The 13393-nt window shown below is 38.4% G+C and overlaps 1 protein-coding gene and 1 pseudogene across 1 annotated transcript in view; both read left to right on the top strand.

Annotated features, from left to right (window-relative positions):
* The window catches only part of NKAIN3 (sodium/potassium transporting ATPase interacting 3), a 1223038-nt gene that overhangs the window by 320204 nt on the left and 889441 nt on the right, over positions 1-13393 (top strand). The gene's annotated exons all lie outside the window — the stretch shown is intronic.
* On the top strand, positions 1362-2010 carry LOC126960687 (asparagine--tRNA ligase, cytoplasmic-like; annotated as a pseudogene).

The raw sequence follows: 13393 nt of genomic DNA, 5'->3' as shown, positions 1-13393 counted from the left end.
AGTTCCTGGAATCCTCTGTGTCCATAGAAAGTAGAGTGCCTAGGAAAGTCTCCCATGACTCTACAAAGGATTTGGGTGTGGCACTGACCTATTGAATTGTCTTCAGCAATAGTCACAACAAAGAAAAAGATCAGTACATGCAAAGTATGCCTTAGGGCAGTGGTTCTTAATGCTTGTTCCCTGAACAGCAGAATCTGCATGAGCTGGTACCAGGTAAGAAAGGGAGATAGGAGTGGGCCCAGCAGTCTCTGTTCTAATAAGCCCTCCAGAGAATTTTGGTGCAGATTTCAGTCTGAGGACCACTGCTGGTGAATGTCTGCAGAGGACAGAGGGATTGCCGGCATATGTGGACGAGGAACAAAATAGACTCTGAAGAACAGTGGGAAGGTGGGGTGGGTGGCAAAATTTTTAATTTGTGTTTAAATACTTCATTGAGAAATTACTGGATTTGAGAAAGTTAATCTGTGATTGACTAGATTAGGATGAAACTAGATTAAGATGACTAGATTCAGATTAATGGCCTCACTTTGTTACCAGTGAAAGGCATCTGAGTTACCCTGAGTTACCAGTGGCCTGTCTGTACACATCTGCAGTAACTTTGATTCTTGCCTCCTCAGAAGAAAAAATTCGACTGAGGGACATAAAGCAGAAGAAGAAACCAAGGCAAGTTTCAGAGTAGGAGTGGAAGTTTATTTAAAAAGGCTTTAGAACAAGAAAGGAAGTAAGGTGCGCTTGCAAGAGACCCAAGGGGGCACATGAAGGTTATTCCTGTTCCTAGGGCATTATAAGCTCACCTTTCTCCCATGACTCTTCCCTTAGGGTGGGCTTCCTGCATGTGCAGTGCCCTCTTTACCCTTGGGAACTGAGCCTGGGCAGTGTGTTTAGGAAGCTGTACATATGCCCATCTGAGGCTGTCTTCCTTTTTTCCCATGAAGTGTACCCGGAAGGTCATGCCTTGCCATTTTGTCTCTGAATGCACATATCCAGGAAGTTCCTTCTCCCTGGCAATTGTATTCAGTTAACACTTTTATGTTAATAGCTGTGGATTATCAGGAGATAGTCTCTCCCTGGCTTTAGGGAGGTAGTGTGGTAATTGTTGAACTATCACTGATATTCTTAGTGGTTTGGGGGAGAGCTCTCTCCTGCCCTGCTCATGACTAACTACCTGTAACAACTTTATAGATAAAGAAACTGGAAAGCTTGGTGACTTGTCTAGTATCATAAGCCATTAAGATCAAGCAACACCATTAAATAACTTTTCAATGGCAAACTGAGAAGAAATTATTAACATAGAAATAATTTTGGTATTTTGTTCTGCAGAATCAGGGAAATAAATATTAGTGATAGTAATAGGGGTGATAATGAACTACCATGGCTTGGGAGATGTTTTTGGTATTGCACAGTCATGCAGGGCAGAACAGCCTGAAATGTGAAGGCACCTAGCTGAATACGCTCATATGGAAGCCAAGTGCCCTTTGATGACCTGTGAGGACCTCCTGAACTGATTGGAGGACTAGGTTTGTGACATGGTAGATAGTCTTAAAGTCACCTGTAGTGAGCATAGCATATGACCTCAACCTGAACTTTAAGCCCCTCAAACGGCCTTTCAAAAGGATAAACCATTCAGATACTATTGTGTGGCGAAAAGAACACAATATAAAGAAACAACAGGGAACTTTTCATGAATTTGGAAAAGATATCCCAGAAGCCCCTGAGAGATTGATCACAGACATCATTAATGAAACAATCTTTCTGTGTCAATTTCCATTGCAGATCAAGTCCTTCTATATACAGCAATGTCCTGAGGATTCCCATCTTACTGAATCTGTTGACTTGTTGATGTCAAATGTTGGTGAGATTGTCAGAGGCTCAGTACATACCTGCGATGGTGAAGAAATGCTAGCAGGTTATGAAATGAAAGAGATTGACCCCACTCCCCATTACTGGTATATATATCAGAGAAAAGACAGTTCATGTCCTCATGGAGGATATGGCTTGTGTCACACCTGAGATGTATGCTTATACACTTGATGTGTCCAGTGCTGCAAGCCATAACCAATTCCTTCTGAAGCATGAAGGAAAGAATATGATTCATGAAAGGAATAGGCTCCCCCTTTAAAAAAACAAGAAAAAAAAAAAGCCAGAATCTTCCTTTTTTGTTGTTTCATTGGTGTATAACTGTTTCTGTTTTCTCTTTCTGTTTTTTATTTTTACTACCACAAACAGTAGCCCAGATCAGTTGAACATGAAGTGACATGAGATTGTAATCTTAACAAAATATCCATTACAAAATTTGGGGAAAATCTGTGGCATGTAAATCTGTAGTTATGGATACATTTCATCATTTTACCCAATTATAAGTCATATATACCATACAAATATTTCAATAGTTTTAAATTATGGTCTAATACATTCCAGTAACTTAACATTTCTGTTCTTTTAAGTATAACTGGAATTCTTTAATTCATTTTATTGCATCAGTGAGTTTAAACAAACATCTTTGGGGGGATTGGCAATATGGTGTGAAAATCTGCTAGTATTAGAATACAGTATAATTCAGAAGTAGATACTAGAATCTAATGAATATAGTCTTTTTCATCAATTATTAATCTTTTCTAAGTCTGTATAGGTGCTTGTAATTCTGAGACATACAAACTGATAAGGAATAATCTGTGAAAATGGAATTGCCTTGAAGAATTTGAAGTAAGAGCACAATTCTGGGAGTGGAGTTCTTAGATGATTCACAACATTCTTCTTAGGATTAATTTAAGGTAAAGAGGCAGACTGATCTCTCTTTCCTGATTATTCCTAAATAATTAAGAATAAATAAGTTCCAAAGGAATTTGCAGCTGGAATCATTATAACAACTGTAAGTGACTGTTTGAGTTGCCCCCACCATGACCTTAGATCTAATCTGTGCTACCTTATTACATCACAGAAGGCTTATTGAATGGCTTCATTTCAGAGTTAATTTCTCCCCTAAATGCATATCATGTATTCTTAATAGGCTGTATTCCCAGCAATCAATATATAAACATACATAAAATATTTTTTGTGGAACTTTCAGACCACTTTCCAAAGTGGCTGCACCATTGTGTTTACCCACCAGCAGTGTATGAAGGTAACAGTTTATCCACATCCTTATCAACACTTGTTATTATCTGTCTTTTTTATTATGGCCACCCTAGTGGTTGTGATACGATATCTCCTTGGGGTTTTGATAGCATTTTTCTGATGGCTAATGATATGGATCATCCTTTCATATGCTTATTGCTCCTCTGTATATTTTCTTCAGAGAAATGTCTATTCCAATTCTTTGCTCATAAATCAATGTATTTGTATTTTCATGATTGAGTTGTAAGAGATTTTTTATATTCTATAGAAGTCCCTTATCAAATGTATTATTTGCAAATATTTTCTTCTATTCTGTGGATTGTCTTTTTACTTTCTTAATGATATTCTTTGAAGTACAAAGGTTTCTAATTTCAATAAAGTTAAATTTATCAAACTTCTTTTTTTCACATATGCTTTGATGTCATATCTAAGAAGTCATTGCCTAGTTTGAGATGATGAAAATTTAATCTTGTGTTTTATCCTAATAAATTTACAGTTTTAGTTCTTACATTTCAGGCCATGATACACTTTGAGTTAATTTTTGTGTATGGTATAAAGTAGAGCTCCAAAGTCATTCTTTTGTGTGTGGATATCCACTTGTTCCACCACTATGTGTTTTTAAACTATTCTTTTCTCTCACTAAATTGCCTTGGTCCCTTTGTTGAAAGTCAGCTGGAAATAAATCTTACAGTTTATTTCTTCACTTTCAATTTTATTCTACCTATGTATGTGTTTCTTTTTATAACAGGACCACACTGTCTTGATTAGGATAGCTTTGCAGTAAGTTTCTAAATCAGAAAGTGCAAGTCCTCCAATTTTGTTCTTCTTTTTCAAAATTACTTTGGCTAATCCGAGTCCTTTGCATTTCCATGTAAATTTTAGCATAAACTTACAAATTTTTCCACAAAAGTTAATTGGGCTTTCATAGAAATTGCATTGAATCTGTACATTAACTAGGGGAGCATTGTCATTCTATCAATATTAAATCTCATTTTGACCCAAGAACATGCTTTTCTATTTATGTATTTTTAATTTTTTTTGCACAAAATATAGTTTTCAGAAAACATGTTTTACAATATTTTTGTTAAATTCCTATTTAAGTATTTCATTATCTTGAATGCTATTGTAAATGAAATTATTCCTTAGTTCATTTTCTAACTCTTCATTGCCAGTACATATAAACAACTGATTTTTGTATGTTGATGTTGTTTCCTGCAACCTAGCTGGACTTTTTTTTCTGTTTCCGTGAAGAATGTCATTGGTATGTTGATAGAGATTACATTGAATCTGGAGATTGCTGTGGGTATTATAAACATTTTAACAATATTAATGCTTCTAATCAATGAGCATGGGGTATCTTTTTTTATTCATTTTGTTTTCTCTTCAATTTCTTTCATCAGTGTTGTATAGTTTTTCTTGTAGAGATCTTTTACTTCTTTGGTTAAATTTATTTCTAGGATTCCTTTTTTTTTTTTTTTTTTGTAGCCATTATAATTGGGATTCTTTTCTTAAATTCTCTTTCAGATTGATTGCTGTTAGCATATATAAATGTTACTGAGTTTTAATGTTGATTTTGTATCCTGCAACTTCACTGAATTTGTTTATCAATTCTAAGAGATTTTTGGTGGAGTTCAGGTTTTTCCCAATATAGTATGCTGTCATCTGCAAACAAGGCTAACTTGACTTTTACTTTCCAATTTGGATGTTGATGTGGGTTGGCTCTGTGTCCTCACCCAAATCTCATGTGGAATTGTAAACCTCAGTGTGGGAGGTGGCCCTGGTGGGAGGCGATTTGATCATGTGGGCAGACTTCTCCCTTGCTCTTATTGTGATAGTGGGTGAGTTCTCGGGTGATCTAGTTGTTAAAAAGCACTTCCCCCTTCACTGTCTTCCTTCTGGTCTGGCCATGTGAAGGCATGTCTGCTTCCCATTTGCCTTCTCTCATGAGTTTAAGTTTCCTGAGGCCTCGCCAGCTTTCTTCCTGTACAACTTACAGAACTGAATTAATTAAACCTCTTTTCTTTATAAATTACACAGTCTTGGGTATGCCTTTATAGCAGTGTGGGAATGGAATAATACAGATGACCTTTATTTCTTTCTCCTACCTACTTGCACTGTTTAGGAATTCTAGTACTATGTTGAAAAGTAGTGAAAGTGTACATTTTTGTCTTATGCCAGGTCTTCATAGAAATGCTTTTGTGTATATTGTATAATATTAGCTGTGGGTTTGTCCTATATGGCCTTGATTATGTTGAGGTATGATTCTTCTATGACCAATTTGTTGAGAGGTTTTATAAGGAAGGGATGCTGAAGTTAATGTTTTTTAAGCATTTGTTGAAATGATAGTATGGTTTTGTCCTTGATTCTGTTGATGTGAAGTATCATATTTATTGATATGGATGTGTTGAACCCATCCTTGCATTCCTGGGATGAATCCCACTTGATCATGGTAAAAGATCTTTTAGTATGTTCTTGAGTTCAGTTTCGTAGTATTTTGTTCATCAGAGATATTGGCCTGTGGTTTTCTTTTTTGTTGTGTCCTCATCTTGTTTTCCTATCAGGGCAATCTGTACTCTTAGAATGAGTTCGGAAGTACTTCCTCTTCAATTTTTTGAAATAGTTTGAGTAGAATTGCTGTTAGTTCTTCCTTAAGTGTTTGGTAGACTTCAGCAGTAAATTCATCAGGTCCTAGACTTCTCTTCATGGGCGACTTTACTAATACTTTAATCTGATTACCTGTTATTAGTCTGTTCAAGTTTTCTAGTTCTTCATTGCTCAATCTTAGTAGATTGTGTGTTTCCAGGAATTTACCCATTTCTTCTAGGTTTTCCAAATTGTTGATGTATACTTACTCATAGTAGTCTCTAATGAGCCCTTGTATTTGTATAGTATCAGTTGTAATGTTCTCTTTTTCATTCCTGATTTTATTAATTTGAGTTTTCTTTTTTATTTCTTAATTAGTCTAGCTAAAATTTGTCAATTTTATCTTTTCAAGGAACCAACAATTTGTTACTTTGATCTTTTATATCTCTTTTTAGTCACAATTTCTTTTTTTTTTTTTTTTTTTTTTTTTTTGAGACAGAGTCTCGCTCTGTAGCCCAGGCTGGAGTGCAGTGGCCGGATCTCAGCTCACTGCAAGCTCCGCCTCCCGGGTTTACGCCATTCTCCTGCCTCAGCCTCCCGAGTAGCTGGGACTACAGGCACCCGCCACCTCGCCCAGCTAGTTTTTTTTTTTTTTGTATTTCTTAGTAGAGACGGGGTTTCACCGTGTTAGCCAGGATGGTCTCGATCTCCTGACCTCATGATCCGCCCGTCTCGGCCTCCCATAGTGCTGGGATTACAGGCTTGAGCCACCGCGCCCGACCCACAATTTCTTTTATTTCTGTTCTGATCTTTATTATTTTTTGCCTTCTATTAGTTATGGGTTTGGTTCTTGTTTTAATTATCCCTTGAGGTGCATCATTAGAATGTTTATCAGAAGACTTTCTATTTTTATAACCTAGGCATTGATTGCTATAAACTTCCCTCTTAATCTGTTGTTCTGGTATATTCTGTTTTCATTTTCATTGTTTCAAGAAAATATTTAGTTTTCTTTTTAATTTTTTCATTGACCCACTGGTAATTTAGAAATATTTTTAAAAAACATTTCCATGTATTTGCACAGTTTCCAAAGTTTCTTTTGTTATTAATTTCTAGTTTTATTCTGGTGTGGTCAGAAAAGATACTTGATATAATTTTTACTGCTTTGAATTTGTTGAGACTTTTTTTTTATATACTTTAAGTTCTAGGGTACATGTGCATAACGTGTAGGTTTGTTACATATGTATACTTGTGCCATGTTAGCATGCTGCACCCATCAACTCGTCAGCACCCATCAACTCGTCATTTACATCAGGTATAACTCCCAATGCAATCCCTCCCGCCTCCCCCCTCCCCATGATAGGCCCCAGTATATGATGTTCCCCTTCCCGAGTCCAAGTGATCTCATTGTTCAGTTCCAACCTATGAGTGAGAACATGCAGTGTTTGGTTTTCTGTTCTTGCGATCGTTTGCTGAGAATGATGGTTTCCAGCTGCATCCATGTCCTTACAAAGGACACAAACTCATCCTTTTTTATGGCTGCATAGTATTCCATGGTGTATATGTGCCACATTTTCTTCATCCAGTCTGTCACTGATGGACATTTGGGTTGATTCCAAGTCTTTGCTATTGTGAATAGTGCCGCAATAAACATACATGTGCATGTGTCTTTATAGCAGCATGATTTATAATCCTTTGGGTATATACTCAGTAATGGGATGGCTGGGTCATATGGTACTTTTAGTTCTAGATCCTTGAGGAATCGCCATACTGTTTTCCATAATGGTTGAACTAGTTTACAATCCCACCAACAGTGTAAAAGTGTTCCTATTTCTCCACCTCCTCTCCAGCACCTGTTGTTTCCTGACTTTTTAATGATTGCCATTCTAACTGGTGTGAGATGGTATTTCATTGTGGTTTTGATTTGCATTTCTCTGATGGCCAGTGATGATGAGCATTTTTTCATGTGTCTGTTGGCTGTATGAATGTCTTCTTTTGAGAAGAGTCTGTTCATACCCTTTGCCCACTTTTTGATGGGGTTGTTTTTTTCTTGTAAATTTGTTTGAGTTCTTTGTAGGTTCTGGATATTAGCCCTTTGTCAGATGAGTAGATTGCAAAAATTTTCTCCCATTCTGTAGGTTGCCTGTTCACTCTGATGGTAGTTTCTTTTGCTTTGCAGAAGCTCTTTAGTTTAATCAGATCCCATTTGTCAATTTTGGCTTTTGCTGCCGTTGCTTTTGGTGTTTTAGACATGAAGTCTTTGCCCATGCCTATGTCCTGAATGGTATTACCTAGGTTTTCTTCTAGGTTTTTTATGGTATTAGGTCTAACATTTAAGTCTCTAAACCATTCTGAATTAATTTTCGTATAAGGAGTAAGGAAAGGATCCAGTTTCAGCTTTCTACTTATGGCTAGCCAATTATCCCAGCACCATTTATTAAATAGGGAATCCTTTCCCCATTTCTTGTTTTTCTGAGGTTTGTCAAAGATGAGATGACTGTAGATGTGTGGTATTATTTCTGAGGACTCTGTTCTGTTTCATTGGTCTATATCTCTGTTTTGATACCAGTACCATGCTGTTTTGGTTACTGTAGCCTTGTAGTATAGTTTGAAGTCAGGTAGCGTGATGCCTCCAGCTTTATTCTTTTGACTTAGGATTGTTTTGGCAATGGGGGCTCTTTTTTGGTTCCATATGAACTTTAAAGCAGTTTTTTTCCATTTCTGTGAAGAAACTCATTGGTAGCTTGATGGGGATGGCATTGAATCTATAAATTACCTTGGGCAGTATGGCCATTTTCGCGATTTTGATTGTTCCTATCCATGAGCATGCTATGTTCTTCCATTTTGTTGTGTCCTCTTTTATTTCACTGAACAGTGGTTAGTAGTTCTCCTTAAAGAGGTCCTTTACATCCCTAGTAAGTTGGATTCCTGGGTATTTCATTCTCTTTGAAGCAATTGTGAATGGAAGTTCATTCATGATTTGGCTCTCTGTTTGTCTGTTACTGGTGTATAAGAATGCTTGTGATTTTTGCACATTAATTTTGTATCCTGAGACTTTGCTGAAGTTTCTTATCAGCTTAAGGAAATTTTGGGCTGAGACAATGGAGTTTTCTAAATATACAAGCATGTCATCTGCAAACAGGGACAATTTGACTTCTTTTCCTAACTGAATACCCTTGATTTCTTTCTCTTGCCTGATTGCCCTAGCCAGAACTTCCAACACTATGTTGAATAGGAGTGGTGAGAGAGGGCATCCCTTTCTTGTGCCAGTTTTCAAAGGGAATTTTTCCAGTTTTTGCCCATTCAGTATGATATTGGCTGTGGATTTGTCATAAATAGCTCTTATGGTTTTGAGATATGTTCCATCAAAACCGAATTTATTGAGAGTTTTTAGCATGAAGGGCTGTTGAATTTTGTCAAAAGCCTTTTCTGCATCTATTGAGATAATCATGTGGTTTTTGTCTTTGGTTCTGTTTATATGCTGGATTATGTTTATTGATTTGCGTATGTTGAACCAGCCTTGCGTCCCAGGGATGAAGCCCACTTGATCATGATGGATAAGCTTTTTAATGTGCTGCTGGATCTGGTTTGCCAGTATTTTATTGAGGATTTTTGCTTCGATGTTCATCAGGGATATTGGTCTAAAATTCTCTTTTTTTGTTGTGTCTCTGCCAGGCTTTGGTATCAGGATGATGTTGACCTCATAAAATGAGTTAGGGAGGATTTCCTCTTTTTCTATTAATTGGAATAGTTTCAGAAGGAATGGGACCAGATCCTCCTTGTACCTCTGGGAGAATTCAGCTGTGAATCCATCTGGTCGTGGACTTTTCTTTGTTGGTAGGCTATTAATTATTGCCTCAATTTCAGAGCCTGCTATTGGTCTATTCAGGAATTCAGCTACTTCCTGGTTTAGTCTTGGGAGAGTGTAAGTGTCCAGGAAATAATCCATTTCTTCTAGATTTTCTAGTTTATTTGCGTAGAGGTGTTTATAGTATTCTCTGATGGTAGTTTGTATTTCTGTGGGGTCGGTGGTGATATCCCCCTTATCATTTTTTATTGCGTCTATTTGATTTTTCTCTCTTTTCTTCTTTATTAGTCTTGCTAGCGGTCTATCAATTTTGTTGATCTTTTCAAAAAACCAACTCCTGGATTCATTGAATTTTTGGAGGGTTTTTTGTGTCTCTTTCTCCTTCAGTTCTGCTCTGATCTTAGTTATTTCTTGCCTTCTGCTAGCTTTTGAATGTGCTTGTTCTTGCTTCTCTAGTTCTTTTAATTGTGATGTTAGAGTGTCAATTTTAGATCTTTCCTGCTTTCTCTTGTGGGCATTTAGTGCTATAAGTTTCCCTCTACACACCGCTTTAAATGTGCCCCAGAGATTCTGGTACGTTTTATCTTTGTTCTCATTGGTTTCAAAGAACATCTTTATTTCTGCCTTCATTTCGTTATGTACCCGGTAGTCATTCAGGAGCAGGTTGTTCAGTTTCCATGTAGTTGAGCGTTTTTGGTTGAGTTTCTTAGTCCTGAGTTCTAGTTTGATTGCACTGTGGTCTGAGAGACAGTTTGTTACAATTTCTGTTCTTGTACATTTGCTGAGGAGTGCTTTACTTCCAATTATGTGGTCAATTTTGGAATAAGTGCGATGTGGTGCTGAGAAGAATGTATATTCTGTTGATTTGGGGTGGAGAGTTCTATAGATGTCTATTAGGTCTGCTTGCTGCAGAGATGAGTTCAATTCCTGGATATCCTTGTTAACTTTCTGTCTCGTTGATCTGTCTAATGTTGACAGTGGAGTGTTGAAGTCTCCCATTATTATTGTATGGGAGTCTAAGTCTCTTTGTAAGTCTCTAAGGACTTGCTTTATGAATCTGGGTGCTCCTGTATTGGGTGCATATATATTTAGGATAGTTAGCTCTTCCTGTTGAATTGATCCCTTTACCATTATGTAATGGCCTTCTTTGTCTCTTTTGATCTTTGATGGTTTAAAGTCTGTTTTATCAGAGACTAGTATTGCAAACCTTGCTTTTTTTTTGTTCTCCATTTGCTTGGTAGATGTTCCTCCATCCCTTTTTTTGAGTCTATGCATGTCTCTGCATGTGAGATGGGTCTCCTGAATACAGCAAACTGATGGGTCTTGACTCTTTATCCAGTTTGCCAGTCTGTGTCTTTTAATTGGAGCATTTAGTCCATTTACATTTAAGGTTACTATTGTTATGTGTGAATTTGATCCTGCCATTGTGATATTAACTGGTTATTTTGCTCATTAGTTGATGCAGTTTCTTCCTAGCCTCGATGGTCTTTACATTTTGGCATGTTTTTGCAATGGCTGGTACTGGTTGTTCCTTTCCATGTTTAGTGCTTCCTTCAGGATCTCTTGTAGTGCAGGCCTGGTGGTGACAAAATCTCTAAGCATTTGCTTGTCTGTAAAGGATTTTATTTCTCCTTCACTTATGAAACTTAGTTTGGCTGGATATGAAATTCTGGGTTTAAAATTCTTTTCTTTAAGAATGTTGAATATTGGCCCCCACTCTCTTCTGGCTTGTAGAGTTTCTACTGAGAGATCTGCTATTAGTCTGATGGGCTTCCCTTTGTGGGTAACCCTACCTTTCTCTCTGGCTGCCCTTAAGATTTTTTCCTTCATTTCAACTTTAGTGAATCTAGCAATTATGTGTCTTGGAGTTGCTCTTCTCGAGGAGTATCTTTGTGGCAGTCTCTGTATTTCCTGAATTTGAATGTTGGCCTGCCCTACTAGGTTGTGGAAGTTCTCCTGGATGATATCCTGAAGAGTGTTTTCCAACTTGGTTCCATTTTCCCCCTCACTTTCAGGCACCCCAATCAGACGTAGATTTGGTCTTTTTACATAATCCCATACTTCTTGCAGGCTTTGCTCATTTCTTTTTCTTCTTTTTTCTTTAGATTTCTCTTCTCGCTTCATTTCATTCATTTGATCCTCAATCACTGATACTCCTTCTTACAGTTGATCGAGTCAGTTACTGAATCTTGTGCATTTGTCACGTATTTCTCGTGTCATGGTTTTCATCTCTGTCCATTCGTTTATGGCCTTCTCTGCATTAATTATTCTAGTTATCAATTCTTCCACTCTTTTTTCATGATTTTAATTTCTTTGCTCTGGGTACGTAATTCCTCCTTTAGCTCTGAGAAGCTTGATGGACTGGAGCCTTCTTCTCTCATCTCATCAAAGTCGTTCTCCGTCCAGCTTTGATCCGTTGCTGGCGATGAACTGCGTTCCTTTGCAGGGGGTGATGCACTCTTATTTTTTGAATTTCCAGCTTTTTCTGCCCTGCTTTTTCCCCATCTTTGTGGTTTTATCTGCCTCTGGTCTTTGATGATGGTGACGTACTGATGGGGTTTTGGTGTGGGTGTCCTTCCTGTTTGTTAGTTTTCCTTCTAACAGTCAGGACCCTCAGCTGTAGGTCTGTTGGAGATTGCTTGAGGTCCACTCCAGACCCTGTTTGCCTGGGTGTCAGCAGCAGAGGCTGCAGAAGATAGAATATTGCTGAACAGCTAGTGTACCTGTCTGATTCTTGCTTTGGAAGCTTCCTCTCAGGGGTGTACTCCACCATGTGCGGTGTCGGGTGTCGGTCTGCCACTAGTGGAGAATGTCTCCCAGTTAGGCTACTCAGGGGTCAGGGACCCACTTGAGCAGGCAGTCTGTCCGTTCTCAGATCTGAATCTCCATGTTGGGAGATCCACTGCTCTCTTCAAAGCTGTCAGACAGAGTCGTTTGCATCCTCAGAGGTTTCAGCTGCTTTCTGTTGTTGTTGTTGTTGTTTAGCTGTGCCCTGTCCCCTGAGGTGGAGTCTACAGAGACAGGCAGGACTCCTTGAGCTGCTGTGAGCTCCACCCAGTTGGAGCTTCCCAGCCACTTTGTTTATCTACTTAAGCCTCAGCAATGGCGGGCGCCCCTCCCCCAGCCTCGCTGCTGCCTTGCCTTGAGATCACAGACTGCTGTGCTAGCAATGAGGGAGGCTCCGTGGGCATGGGACCCTCTCAGCCAGGTGTGGGATATAGTCTCCTGGTGTACCCGTTTGCTAAGATCCTTGGTAGAGTGCAGTATTGGGGTGGGAGTTACCCGATTTTCCAGGTGTTGTGTTTCTCAGTTCCCCTGGCTAGGAAAAGGGATTGCCTTTCCCCTTGCACTTCCCAGGTGAGGCGATGCCTCGCCCTGCTTCAGCTCTCACTGGTCGGGCTGCAGCAGCTGATCAGCACTGATTGTCCGGCACTCCCTAGTGAGATAAACCCAGTACCTCAGCTGAAAATGCAGAAATTACCTGTCTTCTGTGTCGCTCGCACTGGGAGTTGGAGACTGGAGCTGTTCCTATTTGGCCATCTTGCTCTACGAGTCAAGACTTGTGTTGTGATCTAAAATATGGCCTGCTCTGGAGAATGCTCCATATATTGATGAGAAAAAATGTGTATTATGCAGCAGTTCAGTGAAATAATGTTCTATAAATTTCTGTTAGGTCAATTTGATTTAGAGTAGGTTAACTCTGATGTTTATTTGTTGATTTTATGCCTGGATGATCTGTCCATTGCTAAAAGTAGCATCTCCTACTATCATTGTATTGCAGTCTATCTCTCCTCTTTTAGGTCTATTAATGTTTCCTTTATGTACTTGTGAGCTCTAGTGTTCAGTGTATAGATATTTATAAAAGTTATATCCTTTTGCTGAATTGACCCA

This window comes from Macaca thibetana, chromosome 8 (assembly GCF_024542745.1).
Source record: "Macaca thibetana thibetana isolate TM-01 chromosome 8, ASM2454274v1, whole genome shotgun sequence".
Classification (NCBI taxonomy): Eukaryota; Metazoa; Chordata; class Mammalia; order Primates; family Cercopithecidae; genus Macaca; species Macaca thibetana.
Note: the sequence above shows the minus strand (reverse complement) of the source record. Positions and strands in the feature narration are given on the sequence as shown.